This window comes from Dipteris shenzhenensis, chromosome 31 (assembly GCF_047967505.1).
Source record: "Dipteris shenzhenensis isolate YYH24624 ecotype China chromosome 31, Dip_SZ_1.0, whole genome shotgun sequence".
Taxonomy (NCBI): Eukaryota; Viridiplantae; Streptophyta; class Polypodiopsida; order Gleicheniales; family Dipteridaceae; genus Dipteris; species Dipteris shenzhenensis.
In genome coordinates, this window is record NC_141626.1 from 28,316,070 (window position 1) to 28,326,064 (window position 9,995).

Below are 9,995 nucleotides of genomic sequence, written 5' to 3' on the forward strand. Positions count from 1 at the left end.
CAATGTATCCATAGAAGGGTGTCAAGGTGGCAAACCTCCTGTTGCATTCCAACCATAAAGAAAGAATAGTAATAACAATAGCAATAGCAAGGAATAACTCGTGTATAAAATGAGCCCAAGAACTCGACAAGAGGGGATAAAGTAGTATGCACTCTTCACTACTCACTAAATCATAAGACTAAGAATGATTCTTATCATACTACCATCACACTACCTACTTGAAAAACTATCTCCAGTGTACAAAGGGGGTGAGGGTGAAAAAAGGGACAAAGGAAGGTGGGAGTAAGTCGTTGCCAGTAAATGGCCATCGAATTGGGCCAAAAATGATGGGGCATGCTAGATTCCTTCCTCCACTTTTTTGCATTTCCATTGCTACTTTCAAACAATTGCATCTTCAGTACAATTCCATCTTCAGCAATGGAAACACTTTTTTGATACTAAACTCCTTCTTTAGTACAATGGAAAGGCAATTGTATGAATGGGTCTAGTATCAGTTTCTGTTAATTTTAATGAGGCTACAAGTTGCACTCCTAGGGATATTACACTCTAGAAATGGAATAACCATCTTGAAAATAAATATATCCACAAAGAGGATTGTACCTAGGATGATATGCTTATGTACTATAGTGACGTGGATCCACCTTTGGATCCCTCATTGAGCGTTTAATTGAGTAGACATTATAGGTTCCATTAGGTCTCCACTAATAATTTATTCATATTTGTTTATAATAAACTATCTTGACCCTTTTCTAAGAGGAGCAAGACTTAGTTGTACATTGCAACAATAAAACTCACAAAATGATCCCTCGGTTAATGGGACTCTATGCAAAGTGGAATTCAATAAGGAGAAGATTTTGAATGCTCAGCTAGAAGGGAATCATTGTTTGTGCAAGATATGCAAAAGCAATTTATCCTCCTTGGCTATAAGGAAAAGATTAAGACTGCTCTTTTAGAATCCTCCTTGGCGATAAGGAGAAGCTTGACAATGTTCTTCTAGAAGAGAATCATTGTTTATGACTATGGGACAAGTTAAGCAAAAGCTTGGTATCTCATCAACTCCAAGATTTCGACAAGATTCCACTTGGCAAGTCAAGAAAATCCTCATCCCTACACCTTAGAATGGATGAACAAGGAATAATCAATCAAGATTTCAAGGCAATGTTTGGTAAGGTTTGCAATTAACACTTCTCAAAGCCAAGCTTTATGGGATGGTGTGGGCATGGATCATGGGAGTATTCTTTTGGAAAATCCATATCTATTATATGACAAGTCAATAGTCTACATACTAGGCACAACCTCTACAAGTAGATCAAAGATGTCAAGATTTACTCCCTTCATCCTAGCTATAACAATGTCCAAAACTACTATCACAACCAAATAGTGTCAAATAGCCTCTACTTTAGCATTCTCCTTCTCTACTCTAATGGCCCAACTTCATCACTATCAGCACCCTTCTATTTCATGCTCTTTTCGATCAATACTGTGACGCCAAAAATTGATATTTTTTATTTGGCATTGGTATTGTTTTTCTCTATGTTTGATAAGAGTTTGAGTATTAGCTAGCGGCTCTCACTTATTTCTATTTTCTAAGATATTGTATGGGATTGAGAGGATGAGTGGAATGGATCATTGTAAATACCATGTGTATGAATGATAAATACCTTGGTATGGGGTGAGAGTTATTTGTGTATGGGATATTATGGGGTTTTTAGAAAATAGGAAGAGTGAGTCATATAAAGAGGTGGGCTCATGTCCATGTGTTCCAATAATATAAGAGAGGCCACATGCCAAGCGTGTGGAAGGCATGTGGAGGTGTGGAGTCAAGAGGAATCCTTCTAGAATTCCTATGTGGAATAAGGAGGATGTGGACATATGGAAAAGAGAGGGTCCCTATGGGCTCCATGTGGGAAGACTCTTAACTTTCTTAATATTTTAAAAGTCTTGAGCATCTTTTGATGGGACACATGGCAAGAGTAGCCAAAAAGGACATGGATGGTGACATACGGGCTTATGTGATTGATGGGGAAAGGAATCTACAGGCAGCAATTATAAATGGGTGAAGGAGGGTGATAAAATCTCTATAAAAGGAGCCCTCCTCTCCCTTGTTCATCAACTCTTCCACCATAAGGCCTCATGTTGCTGTAGCTCTAGTCTCCTCAAGCCTCTTCCATGAGCCTTCTCTCCCTCTTGTAAATATTCTCTTATGTAGACTCGAGTCCATCTCTCTCTAGTTCATTCTCTCTCTATGAGTAGTCTTGGAGCTTCCGCTCCCTCTTGTACGTATGAAACTTCTTCTTCTCCCTTGTGTTTGTAGTATTTTTAGTTGCATTGGAGTGGAGTCTCACTCTATTGGTAATGAAGGTCACTTCAAGTTCTCTCTCTTGAGTGTCTCTTTCCTTTTTCCATTGTTTTCTCTTCCAAAGTGCTCAGAAGTGTTGTCTATTCAGCCGCTCATTGCGCATACATGGTTTATCTATTTCCCGATCCACAAAGGGAGCTCTTCCTTCCCTCCTAGGTGACCTATGGGACTTAGATCGTTGATGAAGTCTAAGCATGGAGGTAGTATTCTCCCAAGTCGGCACCAGTAGAAGGAGTAGGTGTTTTTCATGACAATTTGACCCCCTGGCAGTATTTTGCTCATAACTTTTTGCTCGGTCGTCCGATTTGGACGAAACTTATATCAGCGTGAAGCTCTCTTCAAGGAGCATCATCCTATGTATTTAGTTATTATATTACATGTCAAACCAAAAATCTATGACTCTCTGTGTGTGACTGTTTCTTTTTCAGACAGTTTTTACCCTTGTGTAGTAAACTGCCCATATCTTTCCGACCGCTTCTCTGTTTCTTACGAAACTTATATCAAAGCGAAGCCCATTTCAAGGCGCATCTCAACATGTGATTTAATATTTTATATCATGTCTCTACTGAAAGTTATGGTTCTTTGTGTCTTATGACAGTTTGGAGAGTGTTTTGAGCTAATTTTGAAAGGTATCTATGAAGGAGGTGCAATGTTTCCCCGGAACCTACCCATTTGACCCAATCAGCCCCTTCAAACTCCTCAATATATATCAGTTCATGTCATGTTGAGCTGCAAGATCTTCTTTCAACAACGTATCGCTCTTCTCTTGGCACAGACCGGCTTGCTGAGATTATGGCCTCCGTTGATCCTTTCCTTCTCCCTATGCTTGAGTACAACATCATTTGGGATGTTACCATCTTCATTCTCATCTAAGGGAGGATAGTATGGTGTGGTCTCTTGGTATAAAATCTTATTTTTAATGTCCCTTTCCCAGTGATGAATATCTCTATCACACTCAATTCGAAAGTAGCAGGAAGTGAAGAGGTGCGTGAAGTTTATTACCCCCAACTTCATGTCACATGAGTACACTACAATTAGTCGGTCTCCCTTATGACACAAGCATGGAGCCTCTCCTCATTGCCTATCAAACCATTCTACAAGTGAAACCCTTTGGAAAATGAAGAAGTCATAAGATAGTTGCAAGAACTTTTAGACCTTGGATACATTCATCCCTCCTCTCCATGTGTTTCTTTAGTAATCTTGGTGCCCGAAAAGGATGACACCCGTAGTTTTTGTATACTATAGGTCCTTGAATAAGATCATGATTAAAAATATATATCTCCTTTCTATAATTGATGACATATTGGATTAACTTCAAAAGGAAACATGCATTTTTTCCAAGTCTAGGTACCATCACATGAGGATTAAGCAAGGTCACACTTGGAAAACAAAATTCAAAGTAAAGTAAGGCATCTATGAGTATGTTCTGATCCCATTTGGTCTCAACAATCAATGGACTAGCTACATTCATGTGAGCTATGAATGGTATCTTCAAACCGTATTTGGACAAGCTTATCATTGTATACATGGATGACCTCTTGGTCTACTCCAAATCTTGTGAAGAGAAGCTCCAACGTCTTGAGCACGTCTTCTCTCTACTTTCCAAGCATTTTGAGTATATGAATCTCAAAAAGTGTGATTTTCTATTGAATTCAATCAAGCATTTCTTAGTCTTTATATGTTTAAGGATGGGATTTCTCTAGACGATGACAATATCAAATCCATCTTGGCATGGCAAGCTCCTACTAATATTTCAAAGCTTTTAAGTTTTTTGGCTTTGCAAACTACAATCAAAAGAACATTCAAGATTATGCAGAGATTTGACTCTTCTTATTTGTAGCACTTTTTAGCAAAAGCTTACATGAGCTCCCACATTATCATTTCCATATTGTTCTAAGCAAATGCAAGTAAGTATGCTATGAGAGCTATTTTGACAGAGCTGGATGGAGAGTCTACATAAGCTCAAGGTGTAGCACAAGGTCTCAAAGATCTAGAAGTGCTAGGTAGATAGTACTAGGAGAACCTTTTGGTAAGATTAGAGGATCACCCTTTTGTGGGACTTTGGATCTATCTTGTGTATTGTGTCGAAATCATGAGGCTGCCACATGGGCAACACATAGGTTGCCATTTCGATCTTGATGGAGAAGGAAGATTCTTGGAGCTGTATGAAGGGGCTGAATTTGAGTGAAAGGATGACTGACTATAGACCAACAAATGACCAACGGATGGACTCGATGAGTCCATCTGAAGTCTCCTGCCAATCCGTGTGGTGTAGGAAAAGAAGGGCATCTCATCCACCATCTCAGCTAGGCTGGAGGGCCAAAACCACTCCCCCGGATCCCACTAGACCTCCCTCAGGGGTCTACCCTACCACAGCCAAAGGTGCGTTGATCTGTGCCCCCGAGGCCTCACAATAGATAGCCAGGGTGCCTCTGACTCTCTCTAGACTCGCTATGGTGCCCTCAACATACAAGGCCGTGTCATCTGCAAACTCCGACTCAAGGAGCTCCTCCTTCTGTCTGATTAGGAGCCTCAACCTTGTGAGACCCGCCACCTGTGATCTCAAGTAGTAGCCCAGAGCCTCCGCTACAAACAAGAAGAGGAAGGGAGCTAGTGGGTAGTCCTGGTGGATCGCGAGAGAGAGAGAGAGAGAGAGAGAGGAAAGGCCTCGCCTATGTGTCCCTCCAATAAGCATCTGACTAGAGCTCCCTGTGTATAGCGTTGAAACTCCTTTGACCCATCTGTCTGAGAAACCCAATCTCCTTATAGTGCTCTCTAGGAAAGACCACTCCACCCTGTCGTAGGCCTTCTCAAAGTCCAAGAGACGGACGGCCAACGGATGTGACTCCCTGGGGACCAATCCATTGCCTCCCAGAACGTGAAGATGTTACTCAAGACCTTGGCGAGGATCTTGTATGCAGTATCAAGCAGAGTGATCGGCCTCCACTGTCGGATATCTGACCTATCTCCCCCTTTCGGGATCAAACAGATCCACCCCCTGCTCAAGGACTGAGGGAGAAGACCTGTGTCAAAAATCTCCTGGCAAGCTAAATGGAAAGGGGTGGAGATAATCTCCCAGAAGTTTTGGAAGAAGGCCGGAGTCAAGCCATCCTCCCCTAGGCACTTCTGGGATGGGAGAGCCTTGAGGGCTTCCCAGAGCTCCTCATATGTGAAAGGCTCCTCAAGTCTACTACATAAGTCTTGCGAGACTACTATCGGAACGTGATCCCAAACTAGCTCTCAGGCCACAAGACCAGTTGGGGTCATCCTCTCCATTTGAAAGAGCTTGCTATAAAATCCGGTGGTCATGTCAAGGATCTCCTACAAGTCAGTGTGCATCATACCCTACGAGTCGTCTCGGAGATGCTATGTGCCTATCGATCGGGGCCCAGTGGTATGAAAGAACTGCTTCATCATCCTATCCCCCTGCTGCACCCATCGGGCCTGAGAGGAGGGATATGAGAACTCAGCCCGTCGCAGCTCCGTGTCCTGAAGCTCGAGATGAGTGCTCTCAAATCTGTCACTAAGCCACTGAGAAGTTGGGTCCTGATCCTTGAGCCTCTCAATGGAGGTGAGGTCTCTCCTCAAAGCCCGATCACGCTCCTGAAGGGTCCTCCTCTGCCTAAGGGCGTGAGTCCTCACTGCTCCTCTGGATCGCATCAGCCACCCATGCAGCCCAGCCCTCACATAGTGCCATCTCCGACTGCTCCCAGATCCCTGCCATCTTGCTGAATCTCCACGTCTTGCAAGAGGTCCTCTGGAATGCAGACCCCCTTTTGGGGGAGACCTCGGCGGGGCTGATCCAAGTGAAGTACTAGAGTGGTCTGACATCGTGGTACCTGCTAGAATCTTGATAGATCTGCCTCTGTGTAATGCCCAGTCCCCAACATAGAAGCGGTCTAATCTCTCGAGCAATCCATCGTGTCTCCTCTGGCCAAAGGAGAAGAGAAGGCTGCCAGGAGTCCTATTGACCTCTGGCTCTCTCCACGGGTCTCTGCCACTGATCATGAAAATGAAGTGCTCCCAGGTACTACGCTCTATTGCTGGCATCTCAGAGAACGAGGCGCCGCCCTGCTTATCTTCCCCAAACTCCAGGTTGTTGAAGTCACCTCCAACAATCTAGGAGTCAAGATCCGGAAGACACTCTGATAGCCTCCTCCAAAAGGCTGGGTGGTGCTATCTACACGCTGGGGCATACACGTTCAAGATCCCAATCTTGGAGTCTCCCGTCTGAACTCCCATCCAAACTGCCCGTCCTAGAACTTGCCCTAATTGTAGATCTCTGAAGCCAAAGTCTGTGAGACTAAAATGCAGATCCTTCCACTCCGTCCTATTGTAGGAGACCACTCCTCTAGACCTCTCCCTGGGAGAAGGTGATGGCGTCGTCTGATATCTATAGTTGAAAACATGTGCTCTTGAATCATAAGGATGTCCACTGCCCACCCTACCATTGCCCTCTGATACTCCTACCAGAGCATCAGGTATTGCGGTTGGCTATGAACACGGTCGTGGATGCCAAGCTCAATAGTCCCACATATGATAAATAATTATATGCATTAGTTCAATGTTTGAAGCATCGGAAGCTCTATCTTTGGGAATATAACTCATTGTCCAATACTGACCATCAACTTCTACTATATTTGGATACTTAGATCTCCATTGGTAATCTGAGGCATGTAAAGTAGGTAAGACAAACTTAGATCTTCTTCATTGGTAAAGGCATTTCTAATGTGGCTTCGAGGTGTGATGTAGAATAGTTCTATTAATAGATGTGGACCTTGCCAGCAAATTGAGAATATGGAGGCCTAATAAAGTCTTGATCATCCACTTCCAATACCTTCTTGGCCATGGGAGTCCATCTCCTTAAACTTCTTCAACCACAAGGCAATAGAATGATTGCATCTTTCCTATATTGGATAGAATCTCTAAAATGGTAATCTTTATACCTACTTTCAAAATGTGCTCTAGTAGACAAGCAACCCAATTGTCTTCAAGCATGTAGGGGTGCATTGGAGCTTATTATGTTTGATGGAGATTCATGGTTTGTATCAATATTTTGAGAACTCTTTAGCAAGGTATGGATACTTAGTTGAACCAAGTAACACCCAAATAATGGCCAGCCAGAAGTTGTGAATAGGGGTCCTTTCTAAATGATCTAACTTTCTTGCCAACATAACCTCAAAAGGTGGTTTGATGATTATTTACCCTATATGCAACATGCATACAATTGGGTGTTGGGATATCTCAAGGTGTATGCCTCAGGCACACCTTATGTTTCTATGTGTGAGTGCTAGAGGCACAGTTAGGTGCCCACAAGCACAGTTAGGTGGTGGAAAAGCCACATAGGATGATTGAGTGAATCTAGGAGCACATTGAGGAGATGATTGTGGAGCTTTGAGGTCATCAGTGATGTCAGTGACCTTGTATGAGGTGCCTACTTAAGGACCTCTTTCTTCTTCATTCCATAAGCAAGTATTCTGATTTTGTGTCAACTCTACTCTTTCCTTTCAGTGTTCCAACATGGTATCAGAGCCATTTGATCCCCCTTGAGCCCATTTTTGCCACATCATCATCTTCTTCCTCTTCTTCTTCTTCACCATCTCTCCCTCTTCTTCCAAAAATTTGCTTGAGCTTGTTCTCCTCTGATTCTCACCCATTTCCCACGCCCTTTCTGCTGGAGATCCCTCTTGTTGGGGCGAGTTTCGGGCTGGAAGGAATTGAAGAATAAAACGTGCTGCTGGTCGCCATTGCACGAAAATCGTCGATTCTTCTTCCTGCAAGTTCTCTGCGCCTGCTTTGTCTTTGTCTAATTCCTTTCAGGGCAAGCTTCTCCATCCTAGAGCTACCTTGTGCTGAAATCTGAACAGCAATGGCTGCATATTGAAGGAGAAAACAGAAAAAAACCAGTCGACTTTGTTCAAGAAGGTGAAGGCGACCTGACGCATATTTTCGCCTCTTCTTCCTAGAGGATCTACTGTGGTATACCAGCTTTCTTTTGCCTCAGAAAGCCCCCTTTCTTTTGCTTTGAAGAGTGTGATATGAGCCCTCCAAGTTCAGCTCTCTAGTTTTGACAGTTTTGACATACTTTTGAAAATGATGCTACATAAAATGCTACTCTAGCATTTCTGGTCTTTTGAAGTTTTCAATAACTTCACTACAAGTGTTGCTTCAGTTTTTTTTTGACTTGCTAGACCTGGTTGTGATTGGAAAGTGTTTATTTCATCCACTTCTATGAAGCATGCAAAAAGTAGCATCATTGTTTGAAAACTAGTCACTACTATTTGCTACATCAAGTGCCTATACTTTGGAAGTATTTCAGTTCTTTTTGCCTTGTAAGAGAGATAGACACTGCCCAATATCTGGGTTAGACCCTCTCATGGCTACCTTATATAATCTTGAGAAGTTCAATGGAAAGGGCTTCCATACATGGCAAATGAAGGTAAAATTTGCATTGATGCGGGAGAACTTATGGGGACTTGTCAAACCTACTCCTACCGCTTCTTCTACGGCCTCAAATGCTGGAGAATCTTCAGCTCCGACACGACCGGCAAGGGATCCAGCAAGAGAAGAAAAAGCATATGGTATAATTGCTTTAGCTTTGAGTGATGATTACATACATCATATATCTGACTTGGAGTCTCCATCGGAAGCATGGCAGAAGCTAGATTTGATTTTTGGTGCAAGCTCTCACATATCTAAACTATCACTTAAAATCTCTTTCTTTGAATTAAAGATGGCAAGTGATACTACTTTAGCTGCTCATGTCAACTATATGCGGAGTCTTATGACTCAGTTAGCTTCTATCAACTCTCCTATCACCCCTGATGATGCTATGGCAGTGCTACTTAAGAGTATGCCTGAAAATTTTGATCACATTGTTAGCACTTTGAAGAATCTTCCCAATCCAAACCTTGAAGGCATTATCTCAGCTCTTCAAGAAGAAGAAAGACATATGGAGTTAAGGAAAGGCAATGACACTGCTTATGTTATGAAATTCCAGAAGGGCAAGTATTCTCCTTGCAATCACTGTGGAAAGACAAATCACCTTTCAAAGGACTGCTTCAAAGTTAATCCATGCAAGCACTGTGGCAAAAACAACCATAGTGAGAAGTTTTGCAGAGACAAAGCAAAGACAGAAAATGCAAATCTACTTACAGTGAATTTGCCTCCACAAGATGAGGCATCCCATGAAGATTATGCATTTTAAATCATCTCTACGTATGCTCCAGATCTCTCTTTTTATGTCAAGGTACTCAGCCTGGATAGTCCTCCAAAATGAATGCAAATAAACTATTGTGTTTTGTGTGTTTTGTAAACACCTCTGGTCACCTTATGATGTAGGCCATGTGTATGTTTTGTTCCATGGTACCTCCTACAGACATTGTGTGCATGTACATGTAGGGGAGATAACCATTGGAAGGTCTGTTTGTATCCCTTTTGTTTACCTTACACCCAAGGGAACCCTTGCTAGCATGAGAACCTAGCCATAGATTTATCCTTGACCACCATGAGATGGCATGAGAAACTATGAGACTAGATGTATCCTTGACATAGCCTGAGGCATTTCCTTGAGGGGGGGTTTGTTGGGATATCTCAAGGTGTATGCCTCAGGCACACCTTATGTTTCTATGTGTGA